Source organism: Ranitomeya variabilis, chromosome 2 (genome assembly GCF_051348905.1).
Source record: "Ranitomeya variabilis isolate aRanVar5 chromosome 2, aRanVar5.hap1, whole genome shotgun sequence".
Taxonomy (NCBI): Eukaryota; Metazoa; Chordata; class Amphibia; order Anura; family Dendrobatidae; genus Ranitomeya; species Ranitomeya variabilis.
In genome coordinates, this window is record NC_135233.1 from 1,107,501,353 (window position 1) to 1,107,520,849 (window position 19,497).

At 43.4% G+C, this 19,497-nt stretch overlaps 36 non-coding genes across 36 annotated transcripts; 31 read left to right on the forward strand and 5 right to left on the reverse strand.

Moving 5' to 3' along the window:
* Window positions 1-389: 389 nt before the first annotated feature.
* TRNAG-UCC (transfer RNA glycine (anticodon UCC)) lies at window positions 390-461 on the forward strand. Its single transcript has one exon. It is a non-coding gene; the product is annotated as a tRNA-Gly (tRNA).
* A 660-nt stretch (window positions 462-1,121) lies between these two features.
* On the forward strand, window positions 1,122-1,207 carry TRNAY-GUA (transfer RNA tyrosine (anticodon GUA)). Its single transcript is given in 2 exon segments — window positions 1,122-1,158; window positions 1,172-1,207. It is a non-coding gene; the product is annotated as a tRNA-Tyr (tRNA).
* Window positions 1,208-1,370: 163 nt separating this feature from the next.
* On the reverse strand, window positions 1,371-1,444 carry TRNAN-GUU (transfer RNA asparagine (anticodon GUU)). The gene has a single exon. It is a non-coding gene; the product is annotated as a tRNA-Asn (tRNA).
* A 405-nt stretch (window positions 1,445-1,849) lies between these two features.
* TRNAG-UCC (transfer RNA glycine (anticodon UCC)) lies at window positions 1,850-1,921 on the forward strand. Its single transcript has one exon. It is a non-coding gene; the product is annotated as a tRNA-Gly (tRNA).
* A 653-nt stretch (window positions 1,922-2,574) lies between these two features.
* Window positions 2,575-2,660, forward strand: TRNAY-GUA (transfer RNA tyrosine (anticodon GUA)). The gene is given in 2 exon segments: window positions 2,575-2,611; window positions 2,625-2,660. It is a non-coding gene; the product is annotated as a tRNA-Tyr (tRNA).
* Window positions 2,661-3,289: 629 nt separating this feature from the next.
* Window positions 3,290-3,361, forward strand: TRNAG-UCC (transfer RNA glycine (anticodon UCC)). Its single transcript has one exon. It is a non-coding gene; the product is annotated as a tRNA-Gly (tRNA).
* A 463-nt stretch (window positions 3,362-3,824) lies between these two features.
* TRNAA-AGC (transfer RNA alanine (anticodon AGC)) lies at window positions 3,825-3,897 on the forward strand. Its single transcript has one exon. It is a non-coding gene; the product is annotated as a tRNA-Ala (tRNA).
* Window positions 3,898-4,005: 108 nt separating this feature from the next.
* On the forward strand, window positions 4,006-4,091 carry TRNAY-GUA (transfer RNA tyrosine (anticodon GUA)). Its single transcript is given in 2 exon segments — window positions 4,006-4,042; window positions 4,056-4,091. It is a non-coding gene; the product is annotated as a tRNA-Tyr (tRNA).
* Window positions 4,092-4,733: 642 nt separating this feature from the next.
* TRNAG-UCC (transfer RNA glycine (anticodon UCC)) lies at window positions 4,734-4,805 on the forward strand. The gene has a single exon. It is a non-coding gene; the product is annotated as a tRNA-Gly (tRNA).
* A 463-nt stretch (window positions 4,806-5,268) lies between these two features.
* On the forward strand, window positions 5,269-5,341 carry TRNAA-AGC (transfer RNA alanine (anticodon AGC)). Its single transcript has one exon. It is a non-coding gene; the product is annotated as a tRNA-Ala (tRNA).
* Window positions 5,342-5,449: 108 nt separating this feature from the next.
* On the forward strand, window positions 5,450-5,535 carry TRNAY-GUA (transfer RNA tyrosine (anticodon GUA)). The gene is given in 2 exon segments: window positions 5,450-5,486; window positions 5,500-5,535. It is a non-coding gene; the product is annotated as a tRNA-Tyr (tRNA).
* Window positions 5,536-5,698: 163 nt separating this feature from the next.
* On the reverse strand, window positions 5,699-5,772 carry TRNAN-GUU (transfer RNA asparagine (anticodon GUU)). The gene has a single exon. It is a non-coding gene; the product is annotated as a tRNA-Asn (tRNA).
* Window positions 5,773-6,177: 405 nt separating this feature from the next.
* On the forward strand, window positions 6,178-6,249 carry TRNAG-UCC (transfer RNA glycine (anticodon UCC)). Its single transcript has one exon. It is a non-coding gene; the product is annotated as a tRNA-Gly (tRNA).
* Window positions 6,250-6,712: 463 nt separating this feature from the next.
* On the forward strand, window positions 6,713-6,785 carry TRNAA-AGC (transfer RNA alanine (anticodon AGC)). The gene has a single exon. It is a non-coding gene; the product is annotated as a tRNA-Ala (tRNA).
* Window positions 6,786-6,893: 108 nt separating this feature from the next.
* TRNAY-GUA (transfer RNA tyrosine (anticodon GUA)) lies at window positions 6,894-6,979 on the forward strand. Its single transcript is given in 2 exon segments — window positions 6,894-6,930; window positions 6,944-6,979. It is a non-coding gene; the product is annotated as a tRNA-Tyr (tRNA).
* Window positions 6,980-7,621: 642 nt separating this feature from the next.
* Window positions 7,622-7,693, forward strand: TRNAG-UCC (transfer RNA glycine (anticodon UCC)). Its single transcript has one exon. It is a non-coding gene; the product is annotated as a tRNA-Gly (tRNA).
* Window positions 7,694-8,156: 463 nt separating this feature from the next.
* TRNAA-AGC (transfer RNA alanine (anticodon AGC)) lies at window positions 8,157-8,229 on the forward strand. The gene has a single exon. It is a non-coding gene; the product is annotated as a tRNA-Ala (tRNA).
* A 108-nt stretch (window positions 8,230-8,337) lies between these two features.
* Window positions 8,338-8,423, forward strand: TRNAY-GUA (transfer RNA tyrosine (anticodon GUA)). The gene is given in 2 exon segments: window positions 8,338-8,374; window positions 8,388-8,423. It is a non-coding gene; the product is annotated as a tRNA-Tyr (tRNA).
* Window positions 8,424-9,065: 642 nt separating this feature from the next.
* TRNAG-UCC (transfer RNA glycine (anticodon UCC)) lies at window positions 9,066-9,137 on the forward strand. The gene has a single exon. It is a non-coding gene; the product is annotated as a tRNA-Gly (tRNA).
* A 644-nt stretch (window positions 9,138-9,781) lies between these two features.
* On the forward strand, window positions 9,782-9,867 carry TRNAY-GUA (transfer RNA tyrosine (anticodon GUA)). The gene is given in 2 exon segments: window positions 9,782-9,818; window positions 9,832-9,867. It is a non-coding gene; the product is annotated as a tRNA-Tyr (tRNA).
* A 163-nt stretch (window positions 9,868-10,030) lies between these two features.
* TRNAN-GUU (transfer RNA asparagine (anticodon GUU)) lies at window positions 10,031-10,104 on the reverse strand. The gene has a single exon. It is a non-coding gene; the product is annotated as a tRNA-Asn (tRNA).
* A 405-nt stretch (window positions 10,105-10,509) lies between these two features.
* On the forward strand, window positions 10,510-10,581 carry TRNAG-UCC (transfer RNA glycine (anticodon UCC)). Its single transcript has one exon. It is a non-coding gene; the product is annotated as a tRNA-Gly (tRNA).
* Window positions 10,582-11,232: 651 nt separating this feature from the next.
* TRNAY-GUA (transfer RNA tyrosine (anticodon GUA)) lies at window positions 11,233-11,318 on the forward strand. The gene is given in 2 exon segments: window positions 11,233-11,269; window positions 11,283-11,318. It is a non-coding gene; the product is annotated as a tRNA-Tyr (tRNA).
* Window positions 11,319-11,960: 642 nt separating this feature from the next.
* Window positions 11,961-12,032, forward strand: TRNAG-UCC (transfer RNA glycine (anticodon UCC)). The gene has a single exon. It is a non-coding gene; the product is annotated as a tRNA-Gly (tRNA).
* A 653-nt stretch (window positions 12,033-12,685) lies between these two features.
* Window positions 12,686-12,771, forward strand: TRNAY-GUA (transfer RNA tyrosine (anticodon GUA)). The gene is given in 2 exon segments: window positions 12,686-12,722; window positions 12,736-12,771. It is a non-coding gene; the product is annotated as a tRNA-Tyr (tRNA).
* A 163-nt stretch (window positions 12,772-12,934) lies between these two features.
* Window positions 12,935-13,008, reverse strand: TRNAN-GUU (transfer RNA asparagine (anticodon GUU)). Its single transcript has one exon. It is a non-coding gene; the product is annotated as a tRNA-Asn (tRNA).
* A 405-nt stretch (window positions 13,009-13,413) lies between these two features.
* Window positions 13,414-13,485, forward strand: TRNAG-UCC (transfer RNA glycine (anticodon UCC)). The gene has a single exon. It is a non-coding gene; the product is annotated as a tRNA-Gly (tRNA).
* A 654-nt stretch (window positions 13,486-14,139) lies between these two features.
* On the forward strand, window positions 14,140-14,225 carry TRNAY-GUA (transfer RNA tyrosine (anticodon GUA)). Its single transcript is given in 2 exon segments — window positions 14,140-14,176; window positions 14,190-14,225. It is a non-coding gene; the product is annotated as a tRNA-Tyr (tRNA).
* A 642-nt stretch (window positions 14,226-14,867) lies between these two features.
* Window positions 14,868-14,939, forward strand: TRNAG-UCC (transfer RNA glycine (anticodon UCC)). The gene has a single exon. It is a non-coding gene; the product is annotated as a tRNA-Gly (tRNA).
* Window positions 14,940-15,585: 646 nt separating this feature from the next.
* On the forward strand, window positions 15,586-15,671 carry TRNAY-GUA (transfer RNA tyrosine (anticodon GUA)). The gene is given in 2 exon segments: window positions 15,586-15,622; window positions 15,636-15,671. It is a non-coding gene; the product is annotated as a tRNA-Tyr (tRNA).
* A 163-nt stretch (window positions 15,672-15,834) lies between these two features.
* TRNAN-GUU (transfer RNA asparagine (anticodon GUU)) lies at window positions 15,835-15,908 on the reverse strand. Its single transcript has one exon. It is a non-coding gene; the product is annotated as a tRNA-Asn (tRNA).
* Window positions 15,909-16,313: 405 nt separating this feature from the next.
* Window positions 16,314-16,385, forward strand: TRNAG-UCC (transfer RNA glycine (anticodon UCC)). The gene has a single exon. It is a non-coding gene; the product is annotated as a tRNA-Gly (tRNA).
* A 651-nt stretch (window positions 16,386-17,036) lies between these two features.
* TRNAY-GUA (transfer RNA tyrosine (anticodon GUA)) lies at window positions 17,037-17,122 on the forward strand. The gene is given in 2 exon segments: window positions 17,037-17,073; window positions 17,087-17,122. It is a non-coding gene; the product is annotated as a tRNA-Tyr (tRNA).
* A 642-nt stretch (window positions 17,123-17,764) lies between these two features.
* TRNAG-UCC (transfer RNA glycine (anticodon UCC)) lies at window positions 17,765-17,836 on the forward strand. The gene has a single exon. It is a non-coding gene; the product is annotated as a tRNA-Gly (tRNA).
* A 651-nt stretch (window positions 17,837-18,487) lies between these two features.
* On the forward strand, window positions 18,488-18,573 carry TRNAY-GUA (transfer RNA tyrosine (anticodon GUA)). Its single transcript is given in 2 exon segments — window positions 18,488-18,524; window positions 18,538-18,573. It is a non-coding gene; the product is annotated as a tRNA-Tyr (tRNA).
* A 642-nt stretch (window positions 18,574-19,215) lies between these two features.
* Window positions 19,216-19,287, forward strand: TRNAG-UCC (transfer RNA glycine (anticodon UCC)). Its single transcript has one exon. It is a non-coding gene; the product is annotated as a tRNA-Gly (tRNA).
* Window positions 19,288-19,497: the final 210 nt, after the last annotated feature.

The window sequence follows — 19,497 nt, forward strand, 5'->3', positions numbered from 1 at the left end:
TTTGCCTGCACCTTAAGCAAGGTCAGACACCGTTTCTTCAAATGATTTTCAACAATATGACTAAAGGAAACAGAAAAAAACAAAGAAATAATTGCAAAACACCAAGAATAATCTAGTTGCCAACAGATAAGAAATGGCTGATAAATTACACGACACAGACCAGAAGGCAGACAGTAATTAGACTTCGACTCTAAGCATCCAACACTACGAGCAGAGTGGCGCAGCGGAAGCGTGCTGGGCCCATAACCCAGAGGTCGATGGATCGAAACCATCCTCTGCTAAAAGGTTGTGTTTTATACTTTTCATCATTACATTGCATCCAAATGCTTCTGTCAACAGAAAGTTTAGTGTTATTGCAGAAAATGTCAAAAAAACGTACACTTCCGAAAGCGTTGGTGGTATAGTGGTGAGCATAGCTGCCTTCCAAGCAGTTGACCCGGGTTCGATTCCCGGCCAACGCATGTCTTGCTTTTCACCATTGGTGTTGCATTTATTCTCTTTTAATGTTTTGTGTTAAGGCTCATGCTCTACTCTCTTCTTACAGTTTAGCAACCACAGAAAGGAGGAAAAAAAAAGACCAGGAGGCCTTCACGACCTCTCAGCATTTTCGATAAACAAACCAACCCATAAAAGTTCAACGGTTCTCCTTGGGATTGTGCTACATCACAACTTTTTTCTACAAACTATGCAAGTTTTTTCACTGTCCCCGGTTTGATTCTCCATGTGCATAGAAAGGGTTTGCTAGAAAGTTGCTCGACTGTATTTGTAGGTCACCAATCACGTTGTGGACTCCTTAAATGTTCTTCAAGTATGGGAAAACGGAGTCCACACTTAAAAGAAAAAAAAAAAAAAAAAAAAAAAAAAAGCAATGTCATCTGTGACTGTATATGAAAATTGTGACCTGGTGTGACGTGAAACTGACGTCAAGTTTCACAGGTTTGGGGGATTAGCTCAAGTGGTAGAGCGCTCGCTTAGCATGCGAGAGGTAGCGGGATCGATGCCTGCATTCTCCAATGCTACCATTGGATTCCTTTTTCGCAGAGTTGAATGAATCATTTTTACCATCTGCCCGTGGCACCCACGGCCAAACCTAGGAGGCTTTCGACAGTGGCCAAAACAATCCTTCGATAGCTCAGCTGGTAGAGCGGAGGACTGTAGCTCTAAATTAGCAATCCTTAGGTCGCTGGTTCAATTCCGGCTCGAAGGAAGTTTTGTTTATCTTATCTCATACAGAAAGTTTTTCTCCAGTTTGCCTCGTGAATTCAAAACATAGTCAGCAAAATGGCTTTTACATGAGAGAGATGCTCAGCACCAATGCAAAAACTTCTCCAACTGTGCAACGTCTCTGGGTGGACTGCAAAAGGGTGCGACGTCCCTGGGTGGACTCGAACCACCAACCTTTCGGTTAACAGCCGAACGCGCTAACCGATTGCGCCACAGAGACCCAATGGACCACAATTTTTGCCTGCACCTTAAGCAAGGTCAGACACCGTTTCTTCAAATGATTTTCAACAATATGACTAAAGGAAACAGAAAAAAACAAAGAAATAATTGCAAAACACCAAGAATAATCTAGTTGCCAACAGATAAGAAATGGCTGATAAATTACACGACACAGACCAGAAGGCAGACAGTAATTAGACTTCGACTCTAAGCATCCAACACTACGAGCAGAGTGGCGCAGCGGAAGCGTGCTGGGCCCATAACCCAGAGGTCGATGGATCGAAACCATCCTCTGCTAAAAGGTTGTGTTTTATACTTTTCATCATTACATTGCATCCAAATGCTTCTGTCAACAGAAAGTTTAGTGTTATTGCAGAAAATGTCAAAAAAACGTACACTTCCGAAAGCGTTGGTGGTATAGTGGTGAGCATAGCTGCCTTCCAAGCAGTTGACCCGGGTTCGATTCCCGGCCAACGCATGTCTTGCTTTTCACCATTGGTGTTGCATTTATTCTCTTTTAATGTTTTGTGTTAAGGCTCATGCTCTACTCTCTTCTTACAGTTTAGCAACCACAGAAAGGAGGAAAAAAAAAGACCAGGAGGCCTTCACGACCTCTCAGCATTTTCGATAAACAAACCAACCCATAAAAGTTCAACGGTTCTCCTTGGGATTGTGCTACATCACAACTTTTTTCTACAAACTATGCAAGTTTTTTCACTGTCCCCGGTTTGATTCTCCATGTGCATAGAAAGGGTTTGCTAGAAAGTTGCTCGACTGTATTTGTAGGTCACCAATCACGTTGTGGACTCCTTAAATGTTCTTCAAGTATGGGAAAACGGAGTCCACACTTAAAAAAAAAAAAAAAAAAAAAAAAAGCAATGTCATCTGTGACTGTATATGAAAATTGTGACCTGGTGTGACGTGAAACTGACGTCAAGTTTCACAGGTTTGGGGGATTAGCTCAAGTGGTAGAGCGCTCGCTTAGCATGCGAGAGGTAGCGGGATCGATGCCTGCATTCTCCAATGCTACCATTGGATTCCTTTTTCGCAGAGTTGAATGAATCATTTTTACCATCTGCCCGTGGCACCCACGGCCAAACCTAGGAGGCTTTCGACAGTGGCCAAAACAATCCTTCGATAGCTCAGCTGGTAGAGCGGAGGACTGTAGCTCTAAATTAGCAATCCTTAGGTCGCTGGTTCAATTCCGGCTCGAAGGAAGTTTTGTTTATCTTATCTCATACAGAAAGTTTTTCTCCAGTTTGCCTCGTGAATTCAAAACATAGTCAGCAAAATGGCTTTTACATGAGAGAGATGCTCAGCACCAATGCAAAAACTTCTCCAACTGTGCAACGTCTCTGGGTGGACTGCAAAAGGGTGCGACGTCCCTGGGTGGACTCGAACCACCAACCTTTCGGTTAACAGCCGAACGCGCCACAGAGACCCAATGGACCACAATTTTTGCCTGCACCTTAAGCAAGGTCAGACACCGTTTCTTCAAATGATTTTCAACAATATGACTAAAGGAAACAGAAAAAAACAAAGAAATAATTGCAAAACACCAAGAATAATCTAGTTGCCAACAGATAAGAAATGGCTGATAAATTACACGACACAGACCAGAAGGCAGACAGTAATTAGACTTCGACTCTAAGCATCCAACACTACGAGCAGAGTGGCGCAGCGGAAGCGTGCTGGGCCCATAACCCAGAGGTCGATGGATCGAAACCATCCTCTGCTAAAAGGTTGTGTTTTATACTTTTCATCATTACATTGCATCCAAATGCTTCTGTCAACAGAAAGTTTAGTGTTATTGCAGAAAATGTCAAAAAAACGTACACTTCCGAAAGCGTTGGTGGTATAGTGGTGAGCATAGCTGCCTTCCAAGCAGTTGACCCGGGTTCGATTCCCGGCCAACGCATGTCTTGCTTTTCACCATTGGTGTTGCATTTATTCTCTTTTAATGTTTTGTGTTAAGGCTCATGCTCTACTCTCTTCTTACAGTTTAGCAACCACAGAAAGGAGGAAAAAAAAAGACCAGGAGGCCTTCACGACCTCTCAGCATTTTCGATAAACAAACCAACCCATAAAAGTTCAACGGTTCTCCTTGGGATTGTGCTACATCACAACTTTTTTCTACAAACTATGCAAGTTTTTTCACTGTCCCCGGTTTGATTCTCCATGTGCATAGAAAGGGTTTGCTAGAAAGTTGCTCGACTGTATTTGTAGGTCACCAATCACGTTGTGGACTCCTTAAATGTTCTTCAAGTATGGGAAAACGGAGTCCACACTTAAAAAAAAAAAAAAAAGCAATGTCATCTGTGACTGTATATGAAAATTGTGACCTGGTGTGACGTGAAACTGACGTCAAGTTTCACAGGTTTGGGGGATTAGCTCAAGTGGTAGAGCGCTCGCTTAGCATGCGAGAGGTAGCGGGATCGATGCCCGCATTCTCCAATGCTACCATTGGATTCCTTTTTCGCAGAGTTGAATGAATCATTTTTACCATCTGCCCGTGGCACCCACGGCCAAACCTAGGAGGCTTTCGACAGTGGCCAAAACAATCCTTCGATAGCTCAGCTGGTAGAGCGGAGGACTGTAGCTCTAAATTAGCAATCCTTAGGTCGCTGGTTCAATTCCGGCTCGAAGGAAGTTTTGTTTATCTTATCTCATACAGAAAGTTTTTCTCCAGTTTGCCTCGTGAATTCAAAACATAGTCAGCAAAATGGCTTTTACATGAGAGAGATGCTCAGCACCAATGCAAAAACTTCTCCAACTGTGCAACGTCTCTGGGTGGACTGCAAAAGGGTGCGACATCCCTGGGTGGACTCGAACCACCAACCTTTCGGTTAACAGCCGAACGCGCTAACCGATTGCGCCACAGAGACCCAATGGACCACAATTTTTGCCTGCACCTTAAGCAAGGTCAGACACCGTTTCTTCAAATGATTTTCAACAATATGACTAAAGGAAACAGAAAAAAACAAAGAAATAATTGCAAAACACCAAGAATAATCTAGTTGCCAACAGATAAGAAATGGCTGATAAATTACACGACACAGACCAGAAGGCAGACAGTAATTAGACTTCGACTCTAAGCATCCAACACTACGAGCAGAGTGGCGCAGCGGAAGCGTGCTGGGCCCATAACCCAGAGGTCGATGGATCGAAACCATCCTCTGCTAAAAGGTTGTGTTTTATACTTTTCATCATTACATTGCATCCAAATGCTTCTGTCAACAGAAAGTTTAGTGTTATTGCAGAAAATGTCAAAAAAACGTACACTTCCGAAAGCGTTGGTGGTATAGTGGTGAGCATAGCTGCCTTCCAAGCAGTTGACCCGGGTTCGATTCCCGGCCAACGCATGTCTTGCTTTTCACCATTGGTGTTGCATTTATTCTCTTTTAATGTTTTGTGTTAAGGCTCATGCTCTACTCTCTTCTTACAGTTTAGCAACCACAGAAAGGAGGAAAAAAAAAGACCAGGAGGCCTTCACGACCTCTCAGCATTTTCGATAAACAAACCAACCCATAAAAGTTCAACGGTTCTCCTTGGGATTGTGCTACATCACAACTTTTTTCTACAAACTATGCAAGTTTTTTCACTGTCCCCGGTTTGATTCTCCATGTGCATAGAAAGGGTTTGCTAGAAAGTTGCTCGACTGTATTTGTAGGTCACCAATCACGTTGTGGACTCCTTAAATGTTCTTCAAGTATGGGAAAACGGAGTCCACACTTAAAAAAAAAAAAAAAAGCAATGTCATCTGTGACTGTATATGAAAATTGTGACCTGGTGTGACGTGAAACTGACGTCAAGTTTCACAGGTTTGGGGGATTAGCTCAAGTGGTAGAGCGCTCGCTTAGCATGCGAGAGGTAGCGGGATCGATGCCCGCATTCTCCAATGCTACCATTGGATTCCTTTTTCGCAGAGTTGAATGAATCATTTTTACCATCTGCCCGTGGCACCCACGGCCAAACCTAGGAGGCTTTCGACAGTGGCCAAAACAATCCTTCGATAGCTCAGCTGGTAGAGCGGAGGACTGTAGCTCTAAATTAGCAATCCTTAGGTCGCTGGTTCAATTCCGGCTCGAAGGAAGTTTTGTTTATCTTATCTCATACAGAAAGTTTTTCTCCAGTTTGCCTCGTGAATTCAAAACATAGTCAGCAAAATGGCTTTTACATGAGAGAGATGCTCAGCACCAATGCAAAAACTTCTCCAACTGTGCAACGTCTCTGGGTGGACTGCAAAAGGGTGCGACGTCCCTGGGTGGACTCGAACCACCAACCTTTCGGTTAACAGCCGAACGCGCTAACCGATTGCGCCACAGAGACCCAATGGACCACAATTTTTGCCTGCACCTTAAGCAAGGTCAGACACCGTTTCTTCAAATGATTTTCAACAATATGACTAAAGGAAACAGAAAAAAACAAAGAAATAATTGCAAAACACCAAGAATAATCTAGTTGCCAACAGATAAGAAATGGCTGATAAATTACACGACACAGACCAGAAGGCAGACAGTAATTAGACTTCGACTCTAAGCATCCAACACTACGAGCAGAGTGGCACAGCGGAAGCGTGCTGGGCCCATAACCCAGAGGTCGATGGATCGAAACCATCCTCTGCTAAAAGGTTGTGTTTTATACTTTTCATCATTACATTGCATCCAAATGCTTCTGTCAACAGAAAGTTTAGTGTTATTGCAGAAAATGTCAAAAAAACGTACACTTCCGAAAGCGTTGGTGGTATAGTGGTGAGCATAGCTGCCTTCCAAGCAGTTGACCCGGGTTCGATTCCCGGCCAACGCATGTCTTGCTTTTCACCATTGGTGTTGCATTTATTCTCTTTTAATGTTTTGTGTTAAGGCTCATGCTCTACTCTCTTCTTACAGTTTAGCAACCACAGAAAGGAGGAAAAAAAAAGACCAGGAGGCCTTCACGACCTCTCAGCATTTTCGATAAACAAACCAACCCATAAAAGTTCAACGGTTCTCCTTGGGATTGTGCTACATCACAACTTTTTTCTACAAACTATGCAAGTTTTTTCACTGTCCCCGGTTTGATTCTCCATGTGCATAGAAAGGGTTTGCTAGAAAGTTGCTCGACTGTATTTGTAGGTCACCAATCACGTTGTGGACTCCTTAAATGTTCTTCAAGTATGGGAAAACGGAGTCCACACTTAAAAAAAAAAAAAAAAGCAATGTCATCTGTGACTGTATATGAAAATTGTGACCTGGTGTGACATGAAACTGACGTCAAGTTTCACAGGTTTGGGGGATTAGCTCAAGTGGTAGAGCGCTCGCTTAGCATGCGAGAGGTAGCGGGATCGATGCCCGCATTCTCCAATGCTACCATTGGATTCCTTTTTCGCAGAGTTGAATGAATCATTTTTACCATCTGCCCGTGGCACCCACGGCCAAACCTAGGAGGCTTTCGACAGTGGCCAAAACAATCCTTCGATAGCTCAGCTGGTAGAGCGGAGGACTGTAGCTCTAAATTAGCAATCCTTAGGTCGCTGGTTCAATTCCGGCTCGAAGGAAGTTTTGTTTATCTTATCTCATACAGAAAGTTTTTCTCCAGTTTGCCTCGTGAATTCAAAACATAGTCAGCAAAATGGCTTTTACATGAGAGAGATGCTCAGCACCAATGCAAAAACTTCTCCAACTGTGCAACGTCTATGGGTGGACTGCAAAAGGGTGCGACGTCCCTGGGTGGACTCAAACCACCAACCTTTCGGTTAACAGCCGAACGCGCTAACCGATTGCGCCACAGAGACCCAATGGACCACAATTTTTGCCTGCACCTTAAGCAAGGTCAGACACCGTTTCTTCAAATGATTTTCAACAATATGACTAAAGGAAACAGAAAAAAACAAAGAAATAATTGCAAAACACCAAGAATAATCTAGTTGCCAACAGATAAGAAATGGCTGATAAATTACACGACACAGACCAGAAGGCAGACAGTAATTAGACTTCGACTCTAAGCATCCAACACTATGAGCAGAGTGGCGCAGCGGAAGCGTGCTGGGCCCATAACCCAGAGGTCGATGGATCGAAACCATCCTCTGCTAAAAGGTTGTGTTTTATACTTTTCATCATTACATTGCATCCAAATGCTTCTGTCAACAGAAAGTTTAGTGTTATTGCAGAAAATGTCAAAAAAACGTACACTTCCGAAAGCGTTGGTGGTATAGTGGTGAGCATAGCTGCCTTCCAAGCAGTTGACCCGGGTTCGATTCCCGGCCAACGCATGTCTTGCTTTTCACCATTGGTGTTGCATTTATTCTCTTTTAATGTTTTGTGTTAAGGCTCATGCTCTACTCTCTTCTTACAGTTTAGCAACCACAGAAAGGAGGAAAAAAAAAGACCAGGAGGCCTTCACGACCTCTCAGCATTTTCGATAAACAAACCAACCCATAAAAGTTCAACGGTTCTCCTTGGGATTGTGCTACATCACAACTTTTTTCTACAAACTATGCAAGTTTTTTCACTGTCCCCGGTTTGATTCTCCATGTGCATAGAAAGGGTTTGCTAGAAAGTTGCTCGACTGTATTTGTAGGTCACCAATCACGTTGTGGACTCCTTAAATGTTCTTCAAGTATGGGAAAACGGAGTCCACACTTAAAAAAAAAAAAAAAAGCAATGTCATCTGTGACTGTATATGAAAATTGTGACCTGGTGTGACATGAAACTGACGTCAAGTTTCACAGGTTTGGGGGATTAGCTCAAGTGGTAGAGCGCTCGCTTAGCATGCGAGAGGTAGCGGGATCGATGCCCGCATTCTCCAATGCTACCATTGGATTCCTTTTTCGCAGAGTTGAATGAATCATTTTTACCATCTGCCCGTGGCACCCACGGCCAAACCTAGGAGGCTTTCGACAGTGGCCAAAACAATCCTTCGATAGCTCAGCTGGTAGAGCGGAGGACTGTAGCTCTAAATTAGCAATCCTTAGGTCGCTGGTTCAATTCCGGCTCGAAGGAAGTTTTGTTTATCTTATCTCATACAGAAAGTTTTTCTCCAGTTTGCCTCGTGAATTCAAAACATAGTCAGCAAAATGGCTTTTACATGAGAGAGATGCTCAGCACCAATGCAAAAACTTCTCCAACTGTGCAACGTCTATGGGTGGACTGCAAAAGGGTGCGACGTCCCTGGGTGGACTCAAACCACCAACCTTTCGGTTAACAGCCGAACGCGCTAACCGATTGCGCCACAGAGACCCAATGGACCACAATTTTTGCCTGCACCTTAAGCAAGGTCAGACACCGTTTCTTCAAATGATTTTCAACAATATGACTAAAGGAAACAGAAAAAAACAAAGAAATAATTGCAAAACACCAAGAATAATCTAGTTGCCAACAGATAAGAAATGGCTGATAAATTACACGACACAGACCAGAAGGCAGACAGTAATTAGACTTCGACTCTAAGCATCCAACACTATGAGCAGAGTGGCGCAGCGGAAGCGTGCTGGGCCCATAACCCAGAGGTCGATGGATCGAAACCATCCTCTGCTAAAAGGTTGTGTTTTATACTTTTCATCATTACATTGCATCCAAATGCTTCTGTCAACAGAAAGTTTAGTGTTATTGCAGAAAATGTCAAAAAAACGTACACTTCCGAAAGCGTTGGTGGTATAGTGGTGAGCATAGCTGCCTTCCAAGCAGTTGACCCGGGTTCGATTCCCGGCCAACGCATGTCTTGCTTTTCACCATTGGTGTTGCATTTATTCTCTTTTAATGTTTTGTGTTAAGGCTCATGCTCTACTCTCTTCTTACAGTTTAGCAACCACAGAAAGGAGGAAAAAAAAAGACCAGGAGGCCTTCACGACCTCTCAGCATTTTCGATAAACAAACCAACCCATAAAAGTTCAACGGTTCTCCTTGGGATTGTGCTACATCACAACTTTTTTCTACAAACTATGCAAGTTTTTTCACTGTCCCCGGTTTGATTCTCCATGTGCATAGAAAGGGTTTGCTAGAAAGTTGCTCGACTGTATTTGTAGGTCACCAATCACGTTGTGGACTCCTTAAATGTTCTTCAAGTATGGGAAAACGGAGTCCACACTTAAAAAAAAAAAAAAAAGCAATGTCATCTGTGACTGTATATGAAAATTGTGACCTGGTGTGACGTGAAACTGACGTCAAGTTTCACAGGTTTGGGGGATTAGCTCAAGTGGTAGAGCGCTCGCTTAGCATGCGAGAGGTAGCGGGATCGATGCCCGCATTCTGCAATGCTACCATTGGATTCCTTTTTCGCAGAGTTGAATGAATCATTTTTACCATCTGCCCGTGGCACCCACGGCCAAACCTAGGAGGCTTTCGACAGTGACCAAAACAATCCTTCGATAGCTCAGCTGGTAGAGCGGAGGACTGTAGCTCTAAATTAGCAATCCTTAGGTCGCTGGTTCAATTCCGGCTCGAAGGAAGTTTTGTTTATCTTATCTCATACAGAAAGTTTTTCTCCAGTTTGCCTCGTGAATTCAAAACATAGTCAGCAAAATGGCTTTTACATGAGAGAGATGCTCAGCACCAATGCAAAAACTTCTCCAACTGTGCAACGTCTCTGGGTGGACTGCAAAAGGGTGCGACGTCCCTGGGTGGACTCGAACCACCAACCTTTCGGTTAACAGCCGAACGCGCTAACCGATTGCGCCACAGAGACCCAATGGACCACAATTTTTGCCTGCACCTTAAGCAAGGTCAGACACCATTTCTTCAAATGATTTTCAACAATATGACTAAAGGAAACAGAAAAAAACAAAGAAATAATTGCAAAACACCAAGAATAATCTAGTTGCCAACAGATAAGAAATGGCTGATAAATTACACGACACAGACCAGAAGGCAGACAGTAATTAGACTTCGACTCTAAGCATCCAACACTACGAGCAGAGTGGCGCAGCGGAAGCGTGCTGGGCCCATAACCCAGAGGTCGATGGATCGAAACCATCCTCTGCTAAAAGGTTGTGTTTTATACTTTTCATCATTACATTGCATCCAAATGCTTCTGTCAACAGAAAGTTTAGTGTTATTGCAGAAAATGTCAAAAAAACGTACACTTCCGAAAGCGTTGGTGGTATAGTGGTGAGCATAGCTGCCTTCCAAGCAGTTGACCCGGGTTCGATTCCCGGCCAACGCATGTCTTGCTTTTCACCATTGGTGTTGCATTTATTCTCTTTTAATGTTTTGTGTTAAGGCTCATGCTCTACTCTCTTCTTACAGTTTAGCAACCACAGAAAGGAGGAAAAAAAAAGACCAGGAGGCCTTCACGACCTCTCAGCATTTTCGATAAACAAACCAACCCATAAAAGTTCAACGGTTCTCCTTGGGATTGTGCTACATCACAACTTTTTTCTACAAACTATGCAAGTTTTTTCACTGTCCCCGGTTTGATTCTCCATGTGCATAGAAAGGGTTTGCTAGAAAGTTGCTCGACTGTATTTGTAGGTCACCAATCACGTTGTGGACTCCTTAAATGTTCTTCAAGTATGGGAAAACGGAGTCCACACTTAAAAAAAAAAAAAAAAAAAAAAAGCAATGTCATCTGTGACTGTATATGAAAATTGTGACCTGGTGTGACGTGAAACTGACGTCAAGTTTCACAGGTTTGGGGGATTAGCTCAAGTGGTAGAGCACTCGCTTAGCATGCGAGAGGTAGCGGGATCGATGCCTGCATTCTCCAATGCTACCATTGGATTCCTTTTTCGCAGAGTTGAATGAATCATTTTAACCATCTGCCCGTGGCACCCACGGCCAAACCTAGGAGGCTTTCGACAGTGGCCAAAACAATCCTTCGATAGCTCAGCTGGTAGAGCGGAGGACTGTAGCTCTAAATTAGCAATCCTTAGGTCGCTGGTTCAATTCCGGCTCGAAGGAAGTTTTGTTTATCTTATCTCATACAGAAAGTTTTTCTCCAGTTTGCCTCGTGAATTCAAAACATAGTCAGCAAAATGGCTTTTACATGAGAGAGATGCTCAGCACCAATGCAAAAACTTCTCCAACTGTGCAACGTCTCTGGGTGGACTGCAAAAGGGTGCGACATCCCTGGGTGGACTCGAACCACCAACCTTTCGGTTAACAGCCGAACGCGCTAACCGATTGCGCCACAGAGACCCAATGGACCACAATTTTTGCCTGCACCTTAAGCAAGGTCAGACACCATTTCTTCAAATGATTTTCAACAATATGACTAAAGGAAACAGAAAAAAACAAAGAAATAATTGCAAAACACCAAGAATAATCTAGTTGCCAACAGATAAGAAATGGCTGATAAATTACACGACACAGACCAGAAGGCAGACAGTAATTAGACTTCGACTCTAAGCATCCAACACTACGAGCAGAGTGGCGCAGCGGAAGCGTGCTGGGCCCATAACCCAGAGGTCGATGGATCGAAACCATCCTCTGCTAAAAGGTTGTGTTTTATACTTTTCATCATTACATTGCATCCAAATGCTTCTGTCAACAGAAAGTTTAGTGTTATTGCAGAAAATGTCAAAAAAACGTACACTTCCGAAAGCGTTGGTGGTATAGTGGTGAGCATAGCTGCCTTCCAAGCAGTTGACCCGGGTTCGATTCCCGGCCAACGCATGTCTTGCTTTTCACCATTGGTGTTGCATTTATTCTCTTTTAATGTTTTGTGTTAAGGCTCATGCTCTACTCTCTTCTTACAGTTTAGCAACCACAGAAAGGAGGAAAAAAAAAGACCAGGAGGCCTTCACGACCTCTCAGCATTTTCGATAAACAAACCAACCCATAAAAGTTCAACGGTTCTCCTTGGGATTGTGCTACATCACAACTTTTTTCTACAAACTATGCAAGTTTTTTCACTGTCCCCGGTTTGATTCTCCATGTGCATAGAAAGGGTTTGCTAGAAAGTTGCTCGACTGTATTTGTAGGTCACCAATCACGTTGTGGACTCCTTAAATGTTCTTCAAGTATGGGAAAACGGAGTCCACACTTAAAAAAAAAAAAAAAAAAAAAAAAAGCAATGTCATCTGTGACTGTATATGAAAATTGTGACCTGGTGTGACGTGAAACTGACGTCAAGTTTCACAGGTTTGGGGGATTAGCTCAAGTGGTAGAGCGCTCGCTTAGCATGCGAGAGGTAGCGGGATCGATGCCTGCATTCTCCAATGCTACCATTGGATTCCTTTTTCGCAGAGTTGAATGAATCATTTTTACCATCTGCCCGTGGCACCCACGGCCAAACCTAGGAGGCTTTCGACAGTGGCCAAAACAATCCTTCGATAGCTCAGCTGGTAGAGCGGAGGACTGTAGCTCTAAATTAGCAATCCTTAGGTCGCTGGTTCAATTCCGGCTCGAAGGAAGTTTTGTTTATCTTATCTCATACAGAAAGTTTTTCTCCAGTTTGCCTCGTGAATTCAAAACATAGTCAGCAAAATGGCTTTTACATGAGAGAGATGCTCAGCACCAATGCAAAAACTTCTCCAACTGTGCAACGTCTCTGGGTGGACTGCAAAAGGGTGCGACGTCCCTGGGTGGACTCGAACCACCAACCTTTCGGTTAACAGCCGAACGCGCTAACCGATTGCGCCACAGAGACCCAATGGACCACAATTTTTGCCTGCACCTTAAGCAAGGTCAGACACCATTTCTTCAAATGATTTTCAACAATATGACTAAAGGAAACAGAAAAAAACAAAGAAATAATTGCAAAACACCAAGAATAATCTAGTTGCCAACAGATAAGAAAGGGCTGATAAATTACACGACACAGACCAGAAGGCAGACAGTAATTAGACTTCGACTCTAAGCATCCAACACTACGAGCAGAGTGGCGCAGCGGAAGCGTGCTGGGCCCATAACCCAGAGGTCGATGGATCGAAACCATCCTCTGCTAAAAGGTTGTGTTTTATACTTTTCATCATTACATTGCATCCAAATGCTTCTGTCAACAGAAAGTTTAGTGTTATTGCAGAAAATGTCAAAAAAACGTACACTTCCGAAAGCGTTGGTGGTATAGTGGTGAGCATAGCTGCCTTCCAAGCAGTTGACCCGGGTTCGATTCCCGGCCAACGCATGTCTTGCTTTTCACCATTGGTGTTGCATTTATTCTCTTTTAATGTTTTGTGTTAAGGCTCATGCTCTACTCTCTTCTTACAGTTTAGCAACCACAGAAAGGAGGAAAAAAAAAGACCAGGAGGCCTTCACGACCTCTCAGCATTTTCGATAAACAAACCAACCCATAAAAGTTCAACGGTTCTCCTTGGGATTGTGCTACATCACAACTTTTTTCTACAAACTATGCAAGTTTTTTCACTGTCCCCGGTTTGATTCTCCATGTGCATAGAAAGGGTTTGCTAGAAAGTTGCTCGACTGTATTTGTAGGTCACCAATCACGTTGTGGACTCCTTAAATGTTCTTCAAGTATGGGAAAACGGAGTCCACACTTAAAAAAAAAAAAAAAAAAAAAAAAAAGCAATGTCATCTGTGACTGTATATGAAAATTGTGACCTGGTGTGACGTGAAACTGACGTCAAGTTTCACAGGTTTGGGGGATTAGCTCAAGTGGTAGAGCACTCGCTTAGCATGCGAGAGGTAGCGGGATCGATGCCTGCATTCTCCAATGCTACCATTGGATTCCTTTTTCGCAGAGTTGAATGAATCATTTTTACCATCTGCCCGTGGCACCCACGGCCAAACCTAGGAGGCTTTCGACAGTGGCCAAAACAATCCTTCGATAGCTCAGCTGGTAGAGCGGAGGACTGTAGCTCTAAATTAGCAATCCTTAGGTCGCTGGTTCAATTCCGGCTCGAAGGAAGTTTTGTTTATCTTATCTCATACAGAAAGTTTTTCTCCAGTTTGCCTCGTGAATTCAAAACATAGTCAGCAAAATGGCTTTTACATGAGAGAGATGCTCAGCACCAATGCAAAAACTTCTCCAACTGTGCAACGTCTCTGGGTGGACTGCAAAAGGGTGCGACGTCCCTGGGTGGACTCGAACCACCAACCTTTTGGTTAACAGCCGAACGCACTAACCGATTGCGCCACAGAGACCCAATGGACCACAATTTTTGCCTGCACCTTAAGCAAGGTCAGACACCGTTTCTTCAAATGATTTTCAACAATATGACTAAAGGAAACAGAAAAAAACAAAGAAATAATTGCAAAACACCAAGAATAATCTAGTTGCCAACAGATAAGAAATGGCTGATAAATTACACGACACAGACCAGAAGGCAGACAGTAATTAGACTTCGACTCTAAGCATCCAACACTACGAGCAGAGTGGCGCAGCGGAAGCGTGCTGGGCCCATAACCCAGAGGTCGATGGATCGAAACCATCCTCTGCTAAAAGGTTGTGTTTTATACTTTTCATCATTACATTGCATCCAAATGCTTCTGTCAACAGAAAGTTTAGTGTTATTGCAGAAAATGTCAAAAAAACGTACACTTCCGAAAGCGTTGGTGGTATAGTGGTGAGCATAGCTGCCTTCCAAGCAGTTGACCCGGGTTCGATTCCCGGCCAACGCATGTCTTGCTTTTCACCATTGGTGTTGCATTTATTCTCTTTTAATGTTTTGTGTTAAGGCTCATGCTCTACTCTCTTCTTACAGTTTAGCAACCACAGAAAGGAGGAAAAAAAAAGACCAGGAGGCCTTCACGACCTCTCAGCATTTTCGATAAACAAACCAACCCATAAAAGTTCAACGGTTCTCCTTGGGATTGTGCTACATCACAACTTTTTTCTACAAACTATGCAAGTTTTTTCACTGTCCCCGGTTTGATTCTCCATGTGCATAGAAAGGGTTTGCTAGAAAGTTGCTCGACTGTATTTGTAGGTCACCAATCACGTTGTGGACTCCTTAAATGTTCTTCAAGTATGGGAAAACGGAGTCCACACTTAAAAAAAAAAAAAAAAAAGCAATGTCATCTGTGACTGTATATGAAAATTGTGACCTGGTGTGACGTGAAACTGACGTCAAGTTTCACAGGTTTGGGGGATTAGCTCAAGTGGTAGAGCGCTCGCTTAGCATGCGAGAGGTAGCGGGATCGATGCCTGCATTCTCCAATGCTACCATTGGATTCCTTTTTCGCAGAGTTGAATGAATCATTTTTACCATCTGCCCGTGGCACCCACGGCCAAACCTAGGAGGCTTTCGACAGTGGCCAAAACAATCCTTCGATAGCTCAGCTGGTAGAGCGGAGGACTGTAGCTCTAAATTAGCAATCCTTAGGTCGCTGGTTCAATTCCGGCTCGAAGGAAGTTTTGTTTATCTTATCTCATACAGAAAGTTTTTCTCCAGTTTGCCTCGTGAATTCAAAACATAGTCAGCAAAATGGCTTTTACATGAGAGAGATGCTCAGCACCAATGCAAAAACTTCTCCAACTGTGCAACGTCTCTGGGTGGACTGCAAAAGGGTGCGACGTCCCTGGGTGGACTCGAACCACCAACCTTTCGGTTAACAGCCGAACGCGCTAACCGATTGCGCCACAGAGACCCAATGGACCACAATTTTTGCCTGCACCTTAAGCAAGGTCAGACACCGTTTCTTCAAATGATTTTCAACAATATGACTAAAGGAAACAGAAAAAAACAAAGAAATAATTGCAAAACACCAAGAATAATCTAGTTGCCAACAGATAAGAAATGGCTGATAAATTACACGACACAGACCAGAAGGCAGACAGTAATTAGACTTCGACTCTAAGCATCCAACACTACGAGCAGAGTGGCGCAGCGGAAGCGTGCTGGGCCCATAACCCAGAGGTCGATGGATCGAAACCATCCTCTGCTAAAAGGTTGTGTTTTATACTTTTCATCATTACATTGCATCCAAATGCTTCTGTCAACAGAAAGTTTAGTGTTATTGCAGAAAATGTCAAAAAAACGTACACTTCCGAAAGCGTTGGTGGTATAGTGGTGAGCATAGCTGCCTTCCAAGCAGTTGACCCGGGTTCGATTCCCGGCCAACGCATGTCTTGCTTTTCACCATTGGTGTTGCATTTATTCTCTTTTAATGTTTTGTGTTAAGGCTCATGCTCTACTCTCTTCTTACAGTTTAGCAACCACAGAAAGGAGGAAAAAAAAAGACCAGGAGGCCTTCACGACCTCTCAGCATTTTCGATAAACAAACCAACCCATAAAAGTTCAACGGTTCTCCTTGGGATTGTGCTACATCACAACTTTTTTCTACAAACTATGCAAGTTTTTTCACTGTCCCCGGTTTGATTCTCCATGTGCATAGAAAGGGTTTGCTAGAAAGTTGCTCGACTGTATTTGTAGGTCACCAATCACGTTGTGGACTCCTTAAATGTTCTTCAAGTATGGGAAAACGGAGTCCACACTTAAAAAAAAAAAAAAAAAAAAAAAGCAATGTCATCTGTGACTGTATATGAAAATTGTGACCTGGTGTGACGTGAAACTGACGTCAAGTTTCACAGGTTTGGGGGATTAGCTCAAGTGGTAGAGCACTCGTTTAGCATGCGAGAGGTAGCGGGATCGATGCCTGCATTCTCCAATGCTACCATTGGATTCCTTTTTCGCAGAGTTGAATGAATCATTTTTACCATCTGCCCGTGGCACCCACGGCCAAACCTAGGAGGCTTTCGACAGTGGCCAAAACAATCCTTCGATAGCTCAGCTGGTAGAGCGGAGGACTGTAGCTCTAAATTAGCAATCCTTAGGTCGCTGGTTCAATTCCGGCTCGAAGGAAGTTTTGTTTATCTTATCTCATACAGAAAGTTTTTCTCCAGTTTGCCTCGTGAATTCAAAACATAGTCAGCAAAATGGCTTTTACATGAGAGAGATGCTCAGAACCAATGCAAAAACTTCTCCAACTGTGCAACGTCTATGGGTGGACTGCAAAAGGGTGCGACGTCCCTGGGTGGACTCAAACCACCAACCTTTCGGTTAACAGCCGAACGCGCTAACCGATTGCGCCACAGAGACCCAATGGACCACAATTTTTGCCTGCACCTTAAGCAAGGTCAGACACCGTTTCTTCAAATGATTTTCAACAATATGACTAAAGGAAACAGAAAAAAACAAAGAAATAATTGCAAAACACCAAGAATAATCTAGTTGCCAACAGATAAGAAATGGCTGATAAATTACACGACACAGACCAGAAGGCAGACAGTAATTAGACTTCGACTCTAAGCATCCAACACTACGAGCAGAGTGGCGCAGCGGAAGCGTGCTGGGCCCATAACCCAGAGGTCGATGGATCGAAACCATCCTCTGCTAAAAGGTTGTGTTTTATACTTTTCATCATTACATTGCATCCAAATGCTTCTGTCAACAGAAAGTTTAGTGTTATTGCAGAAAATGTCAAAAAAACGTACACTTCCGAAAGCGTTGGTGGTATAGTGGTGAGCATAGCTGCCTTCCAAGCAGTTGACCCGGGTTCGATTCCCGGCCAACGCATGTCTTGCTTTTCACCATTGGTGTTGCATTTATTCTCTTTTAATGTTTTGTGTTAAGGCTCATGCTCTACTCTCTTCTTACAGTTTAGCAACCACAGAAAGGAGGAAAAAAAAAGACCAGGAGGCCTTCACAACCTCTCAGCATTTTCGATAAACAAACCAACCCATAAAAGTTCAACGGTTCTCCTTGGGATTGTGCTACATCACAACTTTTTTCTACAAACTATGCAAGTTTTTTCACTGTCCCCGGTTTGATTCTCCATGTGCATAGAAAGGGTTTGCTAGAAAGTTGCTCGACTGTATTTGTAGGTCACCAATCACGTTGTGGACTCCTTAAATGTTCTTCAAGTATGGGAAAACGGAGTCCACACTTAAAAAAAAAAAAAAAAAAAAAAAGCAATGTCATCTGTGACTGTATATGAAAATTGTGACCTGGTGTGACGTGAAACTGACGTCAAGTTTCACAGGTTTGGGGGATTAGCTCAAGTGGTAGAGCACTCGCTTAGCATGCGAGAGGTAGCGGGATCGATGCCTGCATTCTCCAATGCTACCATTGGATTCCTTTTTCGCAGAGTTGAATGAATCATTTTTACCATCTGCCCGTGGCACCCACGGCCAAACCTAGGAGGCTTTCGACAGTGGCCAAAACAATCCTTCGATAGCTCAGCTGGTAGAGCGGAGGACTGTAGCTCTAAATTAGCAATCCTTAGGTCGCTGGTTCAATTCCGGCTCGAAGGAAGTTTTGTTTATCTTATCTCATACAGAAAGTTTTTCTCCAGTTTGCCTCGTGAATTCAAAACATAGTCAGCAAAATGGCTTTTACATGAGAGAGATGCTCAGCACCAATGCAAAAACTTCTCCAACTGTGCAACGTCTCTGGGTGGACTGCAAAAGGGTGCGACGTCCCTGGGTGGACTCGAACCACCAACCTTTTGGTTAACAGCCGAACGCGCTAACCGATTGCGCCACAGAGACCCAATGGACCACAATTTTTGCCTGCACCTTAAGCAAGGTCAGACACCGTTTCTTCAAATGATTTTCAACAATATGACTAAAGGAAACAGAAAAAAACAAAGAAATAATTGCAAAACACCAAGAATAATCTAGTTGCCAACAGATAAGAAATGGCTGATAAATTACACGACACAGACCAGAAGGCAGACAGTAATTAGACTTCGACTCTAAGCATCCAACACTATGAGCAGAGTGGCGCAGCGGAAGCGTGCTGGGCCCATAACCCAGAGGTCGATGGATCGAAACCATCCTCTGCTAAAAGGTTGTGTTTTATACTTTTCATCATTACATTGCATCCAAATGCTTCTGTCAACAGAAAGTTTAGTGTTATTGCAGAAAATGTCAAAAAAACGTACACTTCCGAAAGCGTTGGTGGTATAGTGGTGAGCATAGCTGCCTTCCAAGCAGTTGACCCGGGTTCGATTCCCGGCCAACGCATGTCTTGCTTTTCACCATTGGTGTTGCATTTATTCTCTTTTAATGTTTTGTGTTAAGGCTCATGCTCTACTCTCTTCTTACAGTTTAGCAACCACAGAAAGGAGGAAAAAAAAAGACCAGGAGGCCTTCACGACCTCTCAGCATTTTCGATAAACAAACCAACCCATAAAAGTTCAACGGTTCTCCTTGGGATTGTGCTACATCACAACT